We start from the raw sequence: 21,199 nt of genomic DNA, 5'->3' as shown, positions 1-21,199 counted from the left end.
TATATACTCTTCTGGGATGGGCAGTTATCTGCTTTAGACTACATTAAAATGTATACTTGCCAAGATTTTTGGAGTTGGTACAAATTGGGTATGATTTTATCAATCTTCTAAGTGAATTCCAGTTTCTTTTTGTACTAATATTTTGTTGAGTATGGCCTTTTCTGTATTTATTGAGAGGGTAGGAAATTATAAATAGACCAATTATTCACTTTACACACTATGGAAAATGAGGCATTGAGTTTGAAGGAAATGAAATAAGTTTTTTTTTCTTTCATACTGTTCTGGGGCTAGATTTTCATGGGGGTGTTCAGAGGCCAAATTCTAACTCTGCATAATAGAGTAATGCCTTTTGTTTCTCATACTTGTTTGGGGGAAATGGAGAGTGTTAGGGAAGCAACAAACTTGAACTTGGACCAGCTTCAGGAGATAGTGGAGGATTGGTGTGCTATGGTCCATGGGGTCACAGAGTCAGACTTGACTGAGCTGGACCGCAGAAACCAGAAATGTTAGCGATGATGATGATGATGTCCTCCCGTTCTGAACAAACAAACAAACACACCCTCAGTGATCGATCCATCCATGTTAACTGTTGTCCCATATTCAGTGCTTTCTAATAGATGCCTTCGAAGCTTTTCATCTCACTTCTTTTTTCTCTACAGTCAGGCTTTCTACCTCAACATTCACCTTAAGCTGTTCTCTCTAAATTTACTAATGATCCCTTAATGGCTAAACATAACAGCCGTTGTTCAGTTCTCATTCTTTTTGACTTGTCTTTAGCCTTGGACATTGTGCTTCAGGTTTTCATGATACTGACACCTACTTGATCACTGTTGCTGAATCTTCATCCATCTTCGCCAGAGCAGCCGTTGGGTATTCCACAGAAGTCTGTACTGGGCTTTATTCTTTTATCCTTCTGTACTATTTTACTTGGTGATCTCATCATCTCCTGTGAGTTTAATTATCATCTTTATGTTTATGACCCTAAACTCTCTTGTGACCACTGGTCTCACATCTTCAGCTGGCTATTAGACACCTCTATCTGAATGTCTTATAGACATTTGAAGCTCAACACAAACAAAACTTAACTCATTATCTTTCCCCCCAAATGATCACCTCTTCTAAATTTCCTTTTTCTGTCAAGGGCATCAAAATCTTTCCAGTTACCATCTGACTCTTTATTCTCTCATGCCACCATGTCTAGGTTCTTGCCTGTTAATTTTGCTTTTGTATATGCCCTCTTTTGCATATATGCCCTTTTCTTTTTCGATACTCCCACTACCCCGATGAAATTCCTTATCATCTCATGCCTGGACTATTACAATAGTCTCCTGGTTGGCCTGCTTGTCACTAAGTGTGTCCTCACTCCAGTCCATCCTATACTTGACTGTCAAAGTGATCTTTCTAAGGTGGTTTGACCATATTACCACACTGTTCCATAAAATTCAGTGGTTCCCTCTTACCCCACCAGGATCAAATACAGTATCCTCTGTTTGGCATTCCAAGTCCTGTATAACCTGGTCTTTCTCCCTTCCTCCTCTTCCCCCCACCTCTCTACTGCCCCACCTAAGCCTTCTTACGTTTTATACTTTATCATGTACTCTTCAGTCTTCTTACACTGGCCACCTTGCTGTTCTGACAAGATGCTCCATCTCCCAGCCGTGGGCATTTTCACTGGCAACCCTTCATGTTTGGAATACTTTCCCTTCTCATTCCCTTTACTGACTTCCCTGTCTTCTTTCAAGTGCCACTTTAAATCCCGGGCGTCCTGTGCCTTTCAGGATCCCTCTTTATTCTAGTGTCTTCCATTTTATTTCCAATTTATTCTGTATATAGATTTTTTATACATAGTCATTTGTATGTTGCCTTTCCCTTTGGTTTGTGAGCTCCTTGAGAGTATGCTTGGCATAGTAGTCATTTAATAAATAAATGTTTATTTTTTGTCATAAAGTTTATTCACTGACTGATTACTTTAGTAATAATCTATTGCCCAAGGCTTTTTCTCTTCTCCATTCCTATTTGCTTTCCCTTTCTCAGGTTCTTTGATTTTATCCAAATTAGAAATGGATTTTTCTTGCTTTTATTTAGCTATCTACTTCTTCTCCTCTTTTCTCCTTTATCATTTCCCATTTAGTAAAACAGTTCAAAATTTTTCCTTTTCTGACTGGATTCATTGTGAAAGTTTAAATCAATGACTCTTAATGAACATAGGTTTCTAATGACTGGCCTGGGGCTCCCTTATAATGAAAATCCTAAATCTTACCTGGGAGTTAGAGTATAAGAATCTTTTCATAATAAAGCCATGTAAAACTTTCTAATATTTGGTAATTGTGGTTGTAATATAAATATTGTGGAAGCATTTGTGGAAAAAACATTGAACATGTCTGAAGAACTTACTTAACTTAGCTGAGTGAATGAGTATGTTTTCTTCTCTCCTTTCCTCCTGAAAAACAGGAGGTGGAGAAATAATAAAGATAATGGATGAATAAAGTTATTTGTAATAGAAAGTGCATTGGAAGCTAAGTAGTTATCATTCCAGAGGGTACTACCAAAGGTCCCCCTAGATCAGTGTTCTCCAACTTTTTTGGTTACGTAACTCTACCAATAAAAATATTTGAATAAGTGCTCTGTGTGTGTGTTTATTGGACCTGTGATTTCATCTCTATAGGGAGTAAGAGCTGGGTAAGTTCTTCTGCAAATACAGAATAGCCTTTCTGTAGTTCATCTTCAGGAATTGCCCAGGACCCAAGTGGTTAAATGAAATATTCAATATGTATCAGAAGTATGTCTTAAAAGCTTAGGTTTCCTGTTTCTAAGAATAGTTGCATCCATTATACTATGCTAATTCTTAATCAGTGTACATATACTGATATATACACACAGGATGTTATATACATACACGATGCTATGTACACACACACCACACATATACATTTATAGATATATACTTTCTATTTCAAACATACACTAAAATGGGAATTAAAAAGAATCAGATAAAGAATATATGCAATATTTTATTAATGATAACAAAACCTGTTTGTAGTATGATTTAATATGATTTGTTATCTCTGAAAATCTTTGTAAACACTTTGTAATACAGAAATTCAAGGCTCTCGTTCTAAGTTAAATTTATTTTGATATCTGGCTTTATAAAATCATCATAACTAAAAAATAAGTGACAAATATATGTATATCTGGATAGAAAAAATTCATCATTAACAGTGGGTACTTGATCATGATACAGTCTCATCCTCCAATTATGCAAATTGTTTTTTGTTGAAATTTTGAATTTTGTTGAAATTTGACTTGTAAATTTCTGTCTTCCTAGATGTCAATCAGTTGTTTTCTTTTTGCAAAGTAATCAGAAATATTCTGTTTTTATAATTTAACAAATTGGTTTGAATCTCATTGAATATCTTTATTTGGAAGATTTTTAAAAAATTAGAAGATTCCATTTTCAAGTTTTTTATGTGTACAGATATAATGGGGAGTAAGCAGCAGACCCTCTTGTCTTCTCCAGCAAGAGCATGCCCCATGGAGTCCTGCACCTGTGTCTTGGACACTACAAGGAAGACTTGGGTCTCAAAGCTTAAGAATTTGTCACTTTGGGATGACATAACAGACCCTGGGTGATCCTTTGATCTCCCACAATTTGAGGGCTGAAGGAGAGGAGGTGAGAAGGCTGTGAGGGGATTGACTCCTAAACCAGGAGAATGGCTCACTCAGTAGACCTTAAAAGGAGTGACTCTGATCTCTGTTTCTGTTTCTTTCTCTCTATCTCTGTCTTCTCATCTGCCAAGCTCAAGAGCCTTTCTCTGGAGGGGTAGAGGAAGGTTCAAGACTGATGCCTTCTCCATTCCAGCAGCATGGTGTTTGAATACATGGCAGCTAAAGCATGAGTTGGATGATCTTCACTTGAGCCTGGGAACATGGTAGGGCAGTATGAAGAGTCAAAGAGTGTGAGAAAAAGATCAGATTCTTAATGATTCTTAATGGGGTCACCTTCTTCTCCTGGGCTAGGTTTCTCTAGAACTAAACATACATCTGTCTATGAATCCAGAACAGAGTGGGAGAAGGAATTTAATGGAAGAGACAGGGTAAACATTCCAGTCTCTCTGGTTCGAACAGTAGTTATTTATACTTATATAGCTCATATAGGCCAGCCCTGTCCATGCTGATTAGATACTCCTTGTGTACAGACTACACATATAGGGAATAAAAGATTTACTTATCTTTGGCCATTGTAACCTAGTTGTTTTATACTTAGGAAGCTGTGTTAGTTGCTTGAAACTTAAAGGTCCCTTGAGTCAACTAAATCTTGAGAACAGTTTCTCCTCTCTCTCATTATTATCTTTATATTTTTAAACTCAATTTTATTTTCAGTTTGAATTCTCTCTCTGTTTCCTTCATCTCCCCCATCCGCTGGAGAAGGTAAGAAAAACAAACCCATTATAAATATTTGTAATTATGCAAAACAAATTCTTGAATTAGCCATGAGAAGAAGCAGCAAAAGAAGCAAATGATAAAAGAAGGGAAAAAATAGGCTTTAATATTCACTTTGAGTTCATCGGTTCTCTATTTAGAGGTGGATAGCATGTTTTATCATGAGTCTTTTAGAATTGTGTTTATTTATTGTATTGAGGACAGTTTTAATACATTTTAAAGAAAAACTGGCTTAACCTGCATAAGGGTGGAGGCTTTAAGATATTGCTCCTAGCACAAAAGAGATGAAAATTTTATCAAGTTACACCCATATCAGCCCCAAAAGTTTAGTTTTTAGATGTGTTACTAATTATGATGGCTTTCCATTGTCACTAATGTCTCAAGGTATAATATACACTTAGGGCAAAATTCATCATTAACAATGGTGAATATAAGTCCATGTTTCAAATGATCTTACTAATTTCACTTTATTGGGTGAAATTTTTGTCAGATCTTATTAGATCATCATTATTTTTACCTGGTAATGTGGCTGATGAGCTTATACTAGGAGCAGAAATTTCAGACTCTGCTTTTCTTACTGTTCACCTCCATCCTCATTATTAATATTATCATCTGTCTTTGCACCTATTTTTAAAAAGTTATTTGTCCATTTTGTGACTAGTTTGGTTACTACTAGATGATGTAGTCCACAAATTTACTCAAATCAGGCACACAAAAATTGCAATATACTGAAAGTGGATGAGTGAGGACTCTACTGTCAACCTCTTTCAGGATACCTAAAGTATACATGTGACATGACTGTTTATGTCCAATTTACGTGGTTTCATCTCTTTAGGGTAGAAGCATTAAGTTCACTCTATTCTAGGTTGAAGCATCTCAACAGAAAATCATTTATGGAATTTAGTAATTCTTCCATGACAACTCTAACTCACTTTTTATGCTTTCAAATTTCACCATTTTTTTTGTGGGTTCTTCCTTGAATAAACACTATCTGGCTGAAGTCAGCAATATTGCCTTAAGAACAGTAATACATAATTATGTGGACATCTATCCTATAATTTCCTGAATTTTATATTTTAGTTAATGTGCAATCTTCTGTTATCTAAAATTCCATAAGACATACTTTCCTCTCAGTAAACGGAATTTTGAAAGTAGATTTGTTTCTCTCCCCTCTCATTCCTTTGCCTTTTCAGATTCTTTCATGCACTTTCAATTTTCATTTATTCCTTTGAAGAACATTTTTCTTAATTTTTCCAACCCTCATTTCTACGTAGCATCATTTACTCTTTCACATATAGAAGAAAGGTTTGCAATCTTAAAAAGAAAAAGTAAAAAAAAAAAACCAAACCTCAGACTTATGGGAAAAATTTATTCTGATTGTTTTATGACTGATAGAGTATTGAGCTATAGTCACAGTCATCAGGAGTTCATAGCATGTCTTGTGACATTTTAAACTTAGGACTGAATTGAATCTTGGGTTATCATCTACCCTACCTCACAAAGGAGGATCCAGTTAGATAGTAGATGTAAAACACTGTAAAACTTGAAGCTAAATGTTAGCTGCTATGATTACTCTCTCTTTATGACATCACATAGTTTACTTAGCCCAACTTTGTTACTTTAGCTTGAACCAGAATTGAGGACTTTAGCTCTTTTCTAACACATTATGTTGTGTCACAGGGCCTCTCTGCATTCTGTCTTTGCCTACTTAGTGTTGTGATAGTGAGTAGGAAAAAGAAACAAAAAAAAAATGCAAGGAAGAAAAATGTGGAGTGAAACTTGGCACTGTACTTGTCTAAGTGTAGGGAATGGAAAACAAGAGCTTATAAGAACTGACTTCACAACTCTGTTCCACAATGGTAATGGGAAGAAGTAGCATGACATAATGGAAAGAATGCTGGAATCAGAATCTGGAAAGCTCTGTCTTAGCTCTGACTGACCGTCAGCAAGTTCTGCAAAAAATTAAAGTTATACCCGATAAGCTCCAAGATCTCTTCCAGCACTGATAGTTGTATGACTGTTAGCCAGAGCGGTTGGGCTTAATTATAAGACACAAGTCATTAGTATTAAATGGATGGAGTTAATTAAAAGAAAGCTAATACTAAAACATTTAAGAGGAAAACTGCCAGGGTCTGACTCTTCCAGGAAGCTGCTGAGGTCAGAGACCACTTTCTAGTTTCTGTAGTATTTCAGACAGGGGCAGCTAGGTAGTGCAGTGAATAGAGCACCAGTGTAGGAGTCAGGAGGACCTGAGTTCAAATCTCACCTCACACACTTGACACTCTCTAGCTGTGTGACCTTGATCAAGTCACTTAACTCCACTTGCCTCATCCTGGGTCATCTCCAGTCATCCTGATGAATATCTGGTCACTGGATTCAGATGGCTCTGGAGGAGAAGTGAGGCTGGTGACCTACATAGCCCTCCCTCACTCAAAGTCAAGTGCAAGTCATGTCATTTCTCTGATGGCATGGTCTTCTTTGGCAACGAAGGATTCTAACCCTAACCCTAACACACACGGTGTTTCAGACAGTCACTTTAGTTGATTCTTGCTGAATTTATATTTATCTTGTCAAACAGAGCAATCTAAGGTGATTATTCTCAAAGTTAAGTTTTGACATATACTTTGAAACTACTGTAGTGGTGATTTTTATCACTTTAAGGCTTGAAAAGATTTACACTTGAGTCTCAAAAAAAAATCCTTTGAGGTAGATAGTACAGGTATAATTATATCCTTTATTTTATAAATGAGGAAATTAGAATTCAGAGTTGGTTTAGTAACTTGCCTTGGTCACAAGTGTCAAAAGCGGAATTTGTACAGAAGTCTTCTTGTCTCCAAGTGATATGTACTAGTCAAAACATTATGCCACAGTGTTCAGAAACTGCTTTTTAAGAAAGTGTCTGTAGAAGAAATATTGAGTTTCCCCAGATAAACTTATTCTAAGGGCTCTTTGATTAGCTTGTTTTGAATACTACCCACAGTTTCCTTTTCTGCTGAGTATTCTAAATTCCTAGTCTCTGACAAGGTCCAGAATTCTGACCACAGAGCTTTTAGTTCCTTACCTCAATATTTCCTTGGTTGTAGATCTGGAAAATTGAAACACATCCCATTGTGAGCTGAGTTAGTAGTTGAAATATTGAATATGTCTTAAGTAGGCAATATGTTATTTTTTATAATATTTTATAGAATTGAGGAAGAAGGAAAGGAGATGGGGCCTTAAATAAAGCCCCCCCCCCAAAGAAAAACAATTTCTAGACAGGAAACAGATTTCTTGGGAATTAAGTAACCTGGTAGAGGTCACACAAAAAATTAGTATCAGATTAGAGACTAGGTCTCTTGCTTTCTGTCTAGTCTACTATTCTCTTTTAAAATTTTTACTTTTAATTGTGAACTTAACAATCATTAATAAGCACAAATATTTCAAGATACAGAGGAAATGAAAGAGAACTTTTTAAGAAACTGAACGTCTCCAACATACATAACATATAATGTAACATTCTCTGTAACATACATTACAGTTGTCAAAAACAAGCACATTGGCTATGTTGGAGGATGCATGTTTAATGCTGTGTATCATCTCTCTACTTAGAAATAGAAGATATATTTCATTATTGGCATTTTGAAACTAGATAGTTCATTGACTAGAATGAACTTGGCATCAAGTTCATTGGCATCTGACTGACCTTGGCATCAAGAAGGCCTGAGTTCACATCCTGCCTTGAACGTTTATATGTGTGATCCTGGGCAAGTCACTTAGCCTCACTGATCCTTAGTTTCCTCATCTTCAAAATGAACCATTTACCAAGATAAGGTCAAAATGGATACATGACTTAGATACAAAGAGAGATATTAAAAGAAAATTTGAAGAACATTATTATCAGACTTATGGATAAGTGAACAATTAATGAATAAACAAGATCGAGGTGTAAAGAGAGTGAGGTATAAAGTGGATAATTTCAGTTACCTTAAATTACAAAGGTTTTGTGCAAATAAAACAAATGTAGTCAAGATCAGAAGGAAAGCAGAAAACTGGGAAAAAATTTTATAGACAGTTTCTTAGATAAAGGTCTCACATCTCAAATATATAAGGAACTTTGTCAAATCTATAAGAATAGGAGTCATTCCTTAAATGATAAATGGTCAAAGGACCAAGTAGTTTTTTTAAGAACCCAAAATAATTTGTAGATATATTTAAAAATGCTTTAAATTATTATTGATTAGAGAAATGCAAATTAAAATCACCTTGAAATATCATTTTACCCTTACCAGATTGGCCAACACGTTTAAAGGGGAAAGTGAAAAATATTGGATGGGATGTGGAAAAATTGGGACACTAATTTAATGTTGGTGGAATTGTGAAGTTTTCCAACCATTTTGGAGAGTACTGTGGAATTATGCCCCATTAAACTGCTTATACTCTTTGACCTAGCAATACCGCTACTGGGTCTATTTCCCAAGATGATTAGGGGAAAAGAAAAAGAACCTAAGTGTTCTAAAATGTTTATAGCAGCTCTTTTTGTGGTGCAAAGAACTGGACATTGTAGGGATACCCACCAATTGGGGAATGACTGAACAAGTTGTGCTATATGAATGTGATGGAATACTACTATTCCATAAGAAATGATGAGCTTGATGATCTTAGAAAAACATGGATAGACTTGCATGAAATAATGAAGCATGAAATAAGCAGAGCCAGGAGATCACTGTGCACAATTACAGCAATTATTGTACTAAGAAAAACTTTGAGGATAGAAGTTATTTTGACTATTACAAGTACCCAGATTAAATACGAAGAACCTATGAAGGAAGAATCTATGTATATCCAGAGAAAGAACTGATAAATAGACATGCATGTAGAATGATTTTAAATCTTTAATATGTGTACACACACATACATACATAGACATACATACCTACATATTTGTGTCTAATGCTAGTTTTGTCTAGTGTGGGGGGACGGAAGAAAAAATTAGCATAACTTTATTATATATTTAAAAGGAATAGAAAGTTTTACATAATAGACTTGCAGTTTTATATGCAATCATTTAAAGAAATATACTATGTTATGGAAATATATAGTTAAAATAGTTAAAAAATAGAGTAAATAGAGTTGGAAATTAAAAAATAGAGTCAATAAAAATGAAAAAATTTCTTTGATTCTGTTACATTCCTTGTTTTCTGTGCTGCGTATAATTTTATTACATTGATGTGCCATAATTTGTTCAGTTGTTCCTCAGTTGATGGCCACCCCTTTTGTTTCCAGTTTTGTTTTATTTTTTGGTCACAATAAATAATCTCCATATATATGGGTCATTTCCATATCCTGGGTGGGGGATATGTTTCAAAGATTATGTTAGTTTAGTGACTTTTAGAGTATAGTTCCAAATTGTTTTCCAGAATGGTGTAAGTAATTCATAATTTTGCCAACAGTGCACTATGTGGTCCTCCTAAAATTAAAACCTCTCCATAAATTGCTGCTTTTCCTTTTTTTATTATCTTTTAGAATTTTATGGATGAGGTGGAACCTCAGAGGTGTCTAATTTGCATTTTTCTTCCTTTTAGTTACTTTGACAATTTTTTATATAGATCTTCATAACTTAGGTTTTTCATTAACAAACTTTTGACCTCATATCTATTGAGAGAACGACTCTTGCTCTTTTATGTTGGTATGCATTTTAAATATACATTGGATATTAGAACTATATCAGAAAAATTTGCTGTGAGTATTTTTCCAATTAAATGCTTTACTTATAATTCTAACTATACTATTTTCTTTGTGCCAGAGTATTTCAATTTTATATGCTTGAAAGTGTCCATTACATCTTTTATGTTCTCTTTCCCTTGCTTAGGTAAGAATTCTCTCCCAACCATAATTATGAAAGGTATCTCATTTTTTTGTTATCTAGATTTTTCATGATATGACCTTTTAGATTGAAGCATTGCATGCATTTGGAGATAATTGTGATTCATAGTGTCATTGTGTTTGTCCTTCGTTGTCAAAGAAGACCGTGCCATCAGAGACTTGATGACATGACTTGCACTTGACTTTGTTTTGAGTGAGGGAGGTCTGTGCAGGTCACCAGCCTCACTTTTCCTCCAGAGCCACCTGAATCCAGTGACCAGATATTCATCAGGATGACTGGAGATGACCCAGGATGCTCTGGGAGACCTTGGGGCCTTCAGGCCAAGGTCTTTGCAGGCACTCACTTAGGGTGAGGCAAGGCCCATTCATTGAATAGGCCTGTTTAAGAAGTAGCCAGGGCCCCTTTAATGAGGTCAAGAAAAACGAAAGATATCAGGCTGGGTGGGAAACAGCAACAGTTACTATTGATAATCACTCTGAAGCTAGGAGGGTCCAGAGGAGCGCCCAGGCAGGGCCCCAGAGGAGTCCCAGTTTCAGAGTGCAGTAGGTTTAAGGTTTTGGAAGAGGACAGGACAGGACAGGGGGGAGGAGAGGAGAGGAGAAGAGAGGAGAGGGAAACAGGAGAGGAGCCAGTAAAACCCAAGTAAACTGGGTATCTTTCGGCCATCCAAGTTTACCTTCCTTTGGAGAGGAGAAGGAAGAGGAGGGGGAGACAGACAGGAGGGGAGGAGGTGAGTTACCCAGCTAGCTTTCAGCCAGATGCATCTACTCACAGGATTGGGTTTGTCCTTCGTTGGCGAAGAAGACCGTGCCATCAGATAAATGATGAGTCAAAGTCATAGTGCCATATATTGCTCTAAACCTATAGGACCATGCTTGGCACATATTGAGTGCTTATTAATACTTATTGACTTGACTAAACCTGGTTTGTTTCAGATTCTCCCATTTTAAAAGCAGTTTGTGTCAAAAAGGGAGTCCCAATAGTTTTGGGGGCTTCCTTTTATGGTTTGAGATTCAGTACTGCCAGGATCCGCTCGTTCCTCCCTTCGCTCTTCTCCAGTTACTCAATTATCTCCTATTTTTTGTGACCCCAAGGACCAACTGTCCTTGGGGTTTTCTTGGCGAAGAAAAACTTACTTCTAGGACCCCTTCGTTCCTACCTTACTATATGTATGTTATAGTCCATATATAAAACAAATGGAACACATGACAAATATACATTACAGAGCAATCATGCCCATGTGTATACATGTAAATAAATATATATGTATGTATGTATACACACAAATATTTCCCTTGAGGTTCTTGACTTTTTATTCTTCCAGATAAATTTCATTATTATTTCTATAACATAAGATAATGGCATAATTGTTATAGTACCAAATTTTAAAATTTAAGGGGCATTATAATTTTTAAGATATTAACATGGTCCAAATGGACAATTTATCTCGAGGTTTTTGTATTCTTTATTCCTTTTGAAAATGTTTTGTAATTGTATTCACATTCCTGAGTTTCTCTTTGTAAGTGTGCTCCCAGATGTCTTTTTTTCTCTCTCCTTGAATTTTGTTAGTAATTTATGAAAACACTAATGATTTTTGTAGGTTTTTTTTTTTATCTTACTACTTCCTTTGGAAATTTTTTTTTCATTTCATTTTTAGTTGAATCTTTAAGACTGTAAGAAAACCATCATTTCATTGGCTAAAAGCAATAATTTGGGTTTCTTTTGGCTTATGATTATTCCATTAATTGATTCTTAGATTATTGCCACAAAATTGTTTTTCCTGATTAATTATTGTATCAAAGACATAGAAATGATCTCTCATAGTAAGCTTTCTTTTTTCCCATACAGTTTATATTATATTTGAGTAACTTATTTATTTTTATTTTTTATTTTTGGTTAATCTTAAAGGCTCATGTTAAGTTAAAACACTGACTACAAAGCATTATTGACAATTCCTCTTTTTCACTACTAAAAATAATGTTAAAATAAGCCTGTCTCTGTATTTCATGTTTTCTTGTGATGAGGTAAAAGTCTTCTGGCTACTTGCAAAATTTTTTAAGGTTCTTTCCCCTCCACTCCGTTGTCTGTCTTTTGATTGAGCTGATCAGCCTTTTGTTTTTTGAATACAAAAGTTGTGAGTATTTTGTAATTTTTGTAGTATGATATTCCAGGTTTTTGATTATGTTTTTTTCGAGTGACTTAGTATCCTAGGAAACATTCTGTCTTCAAGGACTTTTTGTTTAGTTTGTAAAGCATTAATTTTTTTATTTTCTTCTGTCCGGTTTTTTAATTTTTGTATTTTGATATCTCATATCTATCATTTTCTCTTCCTGAGACTATTCTTTTGCAAAGAATTTCCATTGTGCTGTTTGAGATCTCTATTCTGTTTTTCCCATTCTTCATTGAGAACTCTGGTTTTCAATTTAATTTTATTCTGTATATCTTCTTTTAGAGTTTTATTTCCTTATGAATTATATGCATTTTCTTGCTGTTGTTTCATGAAATCTGAGGAGTCAGTGAATAATACTTTATTAAATGCTTACTACGTTTGAGGCACTATCCTAATCAAAGCAAAACTATAGTCTTTGCCCTAAAATTGCTCATGCTGTAAAGGGGGAGAACATGGAAAGAACTATGCATGTATATGATATATACATACATACATACACACATATGTGTATGTGTGTGTGTGTGATTAATTTTAGGTAAGCAGAGGGAAGGTACTAGTAGTGGGAAAAGACTAAAAATACTTTCCTATAGAAGATAACATTTGAGTTGTCTGACAAGTGTCCAGGGAAACCAAGAGGTAGAGGCTAGGAGTATTCTAGGCAATAGGCATAGCCAGTGAAAAGGCAGCAGAAAGATGAAATGAAGTGCCACCTGTGAGGGGTAGGTGGAAGGCAATGGATTGTAGAATATGTTGAAGGTGAATGATGTGTATGAATACTGAAATGGTACGAAGATCCAAGTTGTGAAGGGCCTTAGAATACCAAATATTATTTTGTATCTGACTGTGGAGATAATGGAGAGCTACTAGAGTTTATTGAGTGATAGGGTCAGATCTATACTTTAGGAAGTCATTTTGACACTGAGTTGAGTGAGGAGAGACTTAAAATATGAAGACCAGTCAGGAGACCATTGCAGTCCATATCATGAAGATCTACACGAGGGTGAGGAAAGTATCAGAGGAGAGAAGAGGATGTATATGAGAGATGTTGTGAAGTTAGAATTGACAGTTCAGCAACAGGTTGAATATGTGTGGTGAGATAATATGAAGGGTTGAGGATGATAGGATTGGTAGTGTCTTAGATGCTTTGGAACTAGTTGTTTTGGGGAAAGGCAGTAAGTTCAGTTTTAGACATGTTGAATTTATGATATATATGGGACATCTAGGTCAAGATATTTATTAGGCCATTTGAGATGGGAGACTAGAGGTCAGGAGAGAAGTTTGGGCCATATAAATAGACTTGAGACTCTTCTGCATAGAGATGATTGAACCCATAGGAGTTGATCATTTCACCAACTGAACTGGTATTTAGAAAGAAGAGGAGCCAAGGCAGAGCTTTAGGCAACACCCATGGTTATCAGGTATGATCTGGATGGAAATACAGTAAGGGACACCAAGAAGGAGTGGTCAGATAGGTAGGAAGAGAACAGTTTTGGGAAAACCAAGAGAGAAGAGTGAAGCGTTGGGGAAAGGAGGAATCATGGGTGATTTGAGAAGGGATGAAAGGATTTGGAAAAGTCCCTGTGGTGACTTTTAAAGTAGGATGATGAATCTATATAAAGATTAGAAATAAATCATGTGAGTCATGGAAACAGAATCTAGGGACTACAGAGGAATCTTCTCATCTATGATGACGTGTGATCTAGCTTTTCAGGCCTAATTGTCTTACTCCATATCAAGTAATGTCAGGGCAATGCATGGTATTCTTTTGGTTATTACATGAGTTTTCCTTGGATTCCTCAGCTAGCTACTGCCAATAAATAAATGTCATCATACAGAGACAGGATCTTGGATGATTTTTTTCCCTAAGAGTTAAAAGTTACTGGTGGGCTTATGTGCCTCTTAGAATTAGACTAATAATATTTGTGCCATCTTTACTTGAGACTGGGAGGGTAAAGCATAGACAATGCTAATTACAAAGCAGTTCACTAAAAGAGGAAATTCCTACTTACTGCAGAAGAAGATGCTTATCACTATTAGTCTAGAAGGAATGTATCCTTGTTAGCACAGCCATTCAAAATAGATCCTAGGAGAGCTTAAATCCCTTGTGAGACTAAATAAAGAAAAGGAGAGGACATCCTTGGGCTATCAGTCTTTGCAACAATAAACTTTTAAGTAGTTTGTGGTAGAAAGGGAATACTCAAGGAAACAAACTGTTTTAAGTTGGTCCATGTAACATGACAAATAGAGAACACAATGGAGTTTGTTATTAAACCCCTTGACAGTCCCTCTTAGCCCTTAAAAAATCCACTTTCAACAGAGGCAAAATTAAATTTTTAAAATTCAAACTCACCAAAAAACATAAACTGTCAACTTGAGAGATTTCTTCAATAATTTTGTAAAAGCTTCTCTCATCAGTCCTGTGGGGACAGAGTTGGAAATCTTTAAATTATTATACTAGACCCAGTGTATCTGAGAGGTGAGGAGGAAAAGCTGTAATATTTATTATACAGAAAATCAAAAGGAAAAGAGACTCTTATGCCCCTCTAATTCTGTGACAAAGTACATCAGCTTTGTTTTTTTCTATTTTTTTTAGGTTCCTTTTAAACGTAGGATTTGAATGTCTGAGTTCTTGACATTGCCTTTTAATATCTGCATTTAATTATAAAAAGAAATGAGACATCTGAATGTAAATTTTTAATAGTTTGTCTTTATTGTTAGAATTTAAAATTTTTATTTTATTTGAAGATGATAAATTATTTTTTAAGGACAGTTCATAAAAATTACGTTTCTTCTGGATTGGATTTAGAAATGGAACTTTTATTCAAGAAAGGAATGAATAAATGAACGAAATCCTTTGTGTCAAGCACTGTGCCTTTAAGCACTTGGGATACAGATACAATAATTGGTGGACCCTCAAAGAGTTTATATTATATTTTGGAGAAACCTTACATATAAAGGGGCGGTTTCTGGGGAAGAGCATTTTGGTAAGTGGGAAAAGTGGTAAAGGGGAAAGAATAAGAGAGTTAATTGCTTAGCCTTTGTCAGTTAATAGTAATATTGATTTGATTCCAGTTCTCAGAGCATTAGAGTAGAGAATCTGGTGAATGGGAGTTGGGGAGGGGGCCTCTGAGTAGTCACAGTTATAGTCAGTAAACGTTTATTAAGCACGCAGGTCCTAGGATGTTAGAGGAACTGTACTAAGCTCTGGCTATACAAATAATAAAAAGATAGTCCTTGCCCTCAAGTAGTTTATATTCTAATGGGGAAAGACAGTATACGAAAGAAAGCTGAAAAGTGGGGGGCATGATATTCATAAACCAAACAGAGTAGAAATATAGAATTGGCTGGAAAATTCTGAACTGCCTGTAAAAGAAGCTTTTGGAGAAGTTTTGTGCTCCGCCCTCTCAGTCTCCAATCAGAAGGGAAAGAGAAGGGTAAATGTTCCAGTGGGGTACAAAGCTGAGTTGTTTAACTCTTCCAAGTTTTGTTCTCCAGCAGCTGCTTTGTGGGAGCAGCAGAAGCAACAGCAGGAATTGGGCATTTAGGAGCCAGGTACAGGTTTGTTTGTTTTTTTCCTGGCATACTAGTTATGTTTCATTGACTTTTCCCCCATCACATACAACTCTTGCCTTTTCTGAGATACTTATAAATTCTGCAGTTGGGTATGAAGTGGAGATGTAGTGTGAAGAGACTGATTTCTTAGGAATATATTCATCAGAAATCCTCTCTACCTTCTGAAATCAGTTTCTTATTTTTATGATTTATTCTAAACTTTGTGTTCATAGAGGCCTTGGAGTGTCACTGTGAAAATGGAAGGGGTACCATCTTAATGCCCAGCCCATGAGATTGTGAGCTCCTTGAGAGCAAGAGCTACCTTTTGCCTCTTTTTATTTCCCTGGGGCTTGGCACAGTGCCTGGCACATAGCAAAGGCTTAATAAATATTTACTGACTGGCTGATTGGCAAAACTTTATTGAAATTATTAGTCTAAAAGGGAAGGGGAAAGGAAGAAGGAGGGTGATGTTGGTGAAATTCTCAGACTAGTAGTTAAATACAAACAAAGTTTATCATTCTGGCACTCTGTTCATTCTGCCCTTTAAGGATTTATAATCTAATCATAGAGAAAAGGGAGAGAGGCTATTTAACCAATAGTCATTCACTACTGATTCCCCCAGTCATTCATGCCAGTGGTTTATTATCACCTGAGAAAGAAGTACTGAGTAAGTACTAAATTCTTTATTACTCAAAGAGTCCACCACCTTCTGTTTTTCAGTTTTGACATCAAATTATCGTTGGCAGACCCTGAATTTATGGGTCTGCCCAATCAAATGAACTAACTGGTCAACTTCTTTGAACTACTGGTGTTTCTGTCACTGCTAGACATGACAAAGGGCAGCTAGGTGGTACAATGGATAGATCACCAGTGGAGGAGTCAGGAGGACCTGAGTTCAGATCTCATCTCAGACACTTGACACTCTCTAGCTGTGTGACCTTGGGCAAGTCACTTAACCCCAATTGCCTCATCCTGGGTCATCTCCAGTCATCCTGATGAATATCTGGTCACTGGATTCAGATGGCTCTGGAAGAGAAGTGAGGCTGGTGACTTGCACACTCAAGACAAAATCAAGTGCAAGTCTTGTCATTATTTCTCTGATGGCATGGTCTTCTTTGGCAATGAAGGACAAATACACACAGACATGAGAAAATGGTGCTGGCTTACTGCCAAAGTAGACACAAATGCCTGGATAGAAAGCATTTATTATTCAGCACGTGAATAGCATTTAATATCAAGAACACAATACATAATAAAACATATAATTACTCATACTGTGATCTAGCTACTATTGCAGATCTCAGAATTCCCTTAAACACAGGACCTGTCTTGACCAAGGAACACTAGGCCATATTTAATTAGACTTTTTTTTTTTTGATGACAGAAAAGAGATTTATTCGATTCTCGAGAAGCGGGGCTAACCTGTAGGAGTAGGAAAGCCCATTAGACTTATTTTTTGATCTCTACTTCTGCTTACCACTGAGTGGTCAAAATTTTCCAAGAGGACCAGTAACATCATCGGGTAATGACTTGACTTGCACGTGAGTAAGATTTAAAAGAGACAGAGATGCACAAAGTTGTTAGCCTCCCTCTCTCTTTCAGAGTCATCTAAGTCCAGTGACAAGACAAAAATTAGGATGACTGGCAATGGCCCATGATACAATGGATGACCTTGGCATTTTTGATGTCTGATCAAGCTCTAAGCACTCCACAGTTTCTGCTTGTATCGCCAAGCACTGATTCACAGCACTGATGGGGACCATGAATATGCCAGCATAGTTCTCAATTGCAAAATATAAAAGACTCTCCATATAGAAGGCAGAAGAAAAGCATTTGTTTAAACACCAGAAAGCAAAATCCCAGAACCAGAAAGCAAAATCTGGCATGGTGACCAAGAAGCTAATAAACATGAGCACAGCTGAGGACAAAGCCACTCTCAAACCTCCTCTCCCTGAGCCAGGGTCTTCTCACTGTCAACAGTCACAATGTGTCAGTCTTAAACCTCCCCTCCCTTAGCCAGGGCCTTCTCACTATTAACTGTCACAATGTGTGAGTTGGCCTGCATTCTTTCCTTTCTGACCTGACCCCACTCATTCACTTCCTCCCAGTTCTGCTCCACTCTTCCTGTTCTACCTCTTTAGCAAGCTCCTCCTACCACACGTGACCCAGGCTTCCAGATCATATGGGCCTATTAATTAATGAGAAAGCTCTTTCCATTTAAATTACTATTACACTGCTTCAGCTGCCTTCATGAACAGATTGTTCTCATCCACCCATTGTGACATCCCCCTAACTCATGACAGCTTTGAGATCTCTTGGTTATCTTCAGCCTCATTTAACCCCTCTGCTAAGATAGTTTTACTGGGCTATGGCCTCAGCACATGGTACAGCTTCTTGGAGTGACAGGTAAAAGTTGGGTAATAGCTGGACATCAAAGGTGCCTGAGCAGTCCTGAAAAGTGCTTGGCAAGCCATCATACCAGAGGTGCTGGTTCTCCCTGAGCACCCCATAAACCTCAGCCCACTGAAATACTGACTTAGTAGATGAAGAAACTCTGGAAGAATACAGGTGTCTTCATAAGGTGTGCCTTATGGCACAGGTCAAGAATTCATAGACTTGGGATCTCAAGATCTCAGGATCTTAACTCAAGAACCTGGAATTTAGTATAAATTACAACTCTGGGAGGTTTGGTATTTTCTATGGTTTTAGTAATCCAGTTACTGAAGGAGAACTCGGACCTTTCCTGGTCTTAGGTAGCCCATTGTAGAGTAGAATAAGTGGGCTCAGCAGCCAACCTTGGCAGGAATAATATTGTTATTATCCTTTTTCTCTAACCTTAAGCATCAAATCTCTCTACTGAAGTTATCTCTTTTCTCATTTTCTAACACCATCCTCAAATAAATTCCAGATACTCTGAGAAGCAGTGTCTGGGACAGATAGTGTCAGAGGCACTATGAGAACTCAACCTGATTTTCAGTATTATTAATAAATGAGTTGTACAGAAAATAAGTTATATAGGAGTTGAGATAAGAACTACTTTCTAGCTGGAGTGGCTTGTGAGGTTGGGGGTTGAGCTGGATCTTAAAGATCAGGTAATGTTTAGAATGATGGATAGGAAAGGAGGTGGGCATTTTAGATAGAGTAAGAGATAAGGAGTCAGAGGAGGAGTGGTATGTTATAAGGTTAAAGTCTTTATGGTCATGTACATATTTATGGTTTTCAGAAAAATTCATCAACATGTTGAGAAATAGGATGCTTTTCACAAAGGATTGTTCCAGTATTATAATCCATATGTGGATATCAGTTCATTGAAAAATGAACAGGAAGACTCATCTTTTATTTATTGCTGATAAAATAGTCATATTTTGTTCGGTGGAAGTTTAACTTGCTATTAGGATAATGACTAAACCTGTGATTTTATTGGTATAAGGAATTTCTCGATGAGGAAAGTGCCTCTATCAATGTAGATCAGCATATTTTGTGGAATTTATAGTCAGAATAGCTGTCAGAAACACTGTAAGGTTGAGTGACTTGCTAAGGGTCACATAGCCAGTATTTTTAAGAGTAACCTAGGTCTTCCTGGCTTTAAGGCCAACTCTCTCCACAAGATCTCTGCATGATGAATCAAAAATTTCTTTTTATTGTGAACTTAATTCATCAGCAGAGAACTATTTCAAGATAAAAAAATGAAATGGAAGATGATTGTATATGAAACTGAACTGTTGTGCATTTTCTATAAGAGGAATTATATATGTATTATATATGTATGTGTATGCATATACATATATACATACATAACTATATGAATTACTTATGTATGTAGTTCAGCAAGGTAAAAAATTGCTGTGTTCCTTACTGTAGTTCTTTTTTTCTTCTTTTCATTAAAAAAATAGAGGTGATACAATTTGTTCATGTCTATCACTACTCACTAAGTTCCCTATTCCTATTCTGTCGGAAGTGCAGTACCTTCTCTCCAAGCTTTCTCTTGTAAGAAATATATAGTTATACAAAACAAGTCAACACATTTTCATGTTAGAGAATGCGTATCTAATTCTATATCTCTAGGATCAGGGATTCTTACCTTAAGGTCTGTTGAACTTGTTTATGAATTTTTTAATAATTATATTTTAATAGGTCTGTTGAACTTGTTTATGAATTTTTTAATAATTATATTTTAATATTATGTGATCATATGCATTTAAAGACATTATTCTGAGAAAGGACCCATAGGTTTCATGAAACTACCAAAGAGGTCCATAGCTCAAAAAGATTAAGAACCCTTACTCTAGTACATCTGAGAAGAGGCAGGAAGTATGTTTCATCTGATGATGAAGCCTTTCGAAGTAAAGATTGGTTGCTCCTTTCTTTGAGTTTTTTCAGAGTTAATTCCTCTGACATTATTGTGGTCACTGAATTATTTTCTTGGGGCTATTCACTTCACTGTACTTCTGTTCATGCAAGTCTTTCTATACATCTTTATGTAGTAGCCACTCCAGGGCTACTTCCTGATTCCCATATGCTTTATTGACCAGTTCCTGAGAGCGTGGCTATTTCTCCTCTCTTAGGGGATAACCATGAGAGAATGGGTGTGGTTTTATAATAGTAAAGTTTCCTCTTAGTTGTCTAGTTGATATGACTTAGCTGTAGTCGGAGTATTCACATCTATTTTATACCTTTAAATTATTGATTCTTTAACTCTAGTTACTTTTACTATTAGCGTACATGTTTTGTTAGTTATATGAATTGTGCTGGGGTGATTTTATTGATACATTGACAGGTCTTTTGTGTTGGATTGGCCTGTGGTGGACATCTACCCTTAACCTGTGAATCTGTCATATTTCTCATTTCTTATGAAGCAATAAAATCCTATTGTATTATCATACCACAATTTGTTCAGCTGTTCCCCAACAAACGGGGACTTACTTTGTGTCTAGTTTTTTTGCTACAACAAAAAATGCTGCTATAAATATTCTTATGTTAGTATTATCTTTTAAAAATAGTTATCCATCATTTCTGTGATTTGATCTTTGACCTACTGTTTCTTTAAAATTACAGTATTTAGTCTTCATTTAGATTTTAATTCTTTCTTGAAATTGCTTTTATTGATTATGATTTGCCTTGTGAAATGATAAGGATATGTTTAATATTTCTCTTCAGGCTAGTAGACTGTCCAT

The 21,199-nt window shown here is 36.1% G+C and overlaps 1 protein-coding gene and 1 long non-coding RNA gene across 4 annotated transcripts in view; one reads left to right on the top strand and one right to left on the bottom strand.

The window, feature by feature from the left end:
- Positions 1-21,199, top strand: part of ROR2 (receptor tyrosine kinase like orphan receptor 2) — a 320,282-nt gene that overhangs the window by 24,147 nt on the left and 274,936 nt on the right. The gene's annotated exons all lie outside the window — the stretch shown is intronic.
- Positions 1-21,199, bottom strand: part of LOC140505751 (uncharacterized) — a 45,178-nt gene that overhangs the window by 21,552 nt on the left and 2,427 nt on the right. Inside the window, exon 2 of the long non-coding RNA XR_011967648.1 lies at positions 14,824-14,890. This is a non-coding gene — a long non-coding RNA (uncharacterized lncRNA). The remainder of the gene's footprint in view (positions 1-14,823; positions 14,891-21,199) is intronic.

Source organism: Notamacropus eugenii, chromosome 1 (assembly GCF_028372415.1).
Source record: "Notamacropus eugenii isolate mMacEug1 chromosome 1, mMacEug1.pri_v2, whole genome shotgun sequence".
In the NCBI taxonomy this organism is placed as follows: Eukaryota; Metazoa; Chordata; class Mammalia; order Diprotodontia; family Macropodidae; genus Notamacropus; species Notamacropus eugenii.
This window is presented reverse-complemented; position numbering and strand designations above follow the sequence as displayed.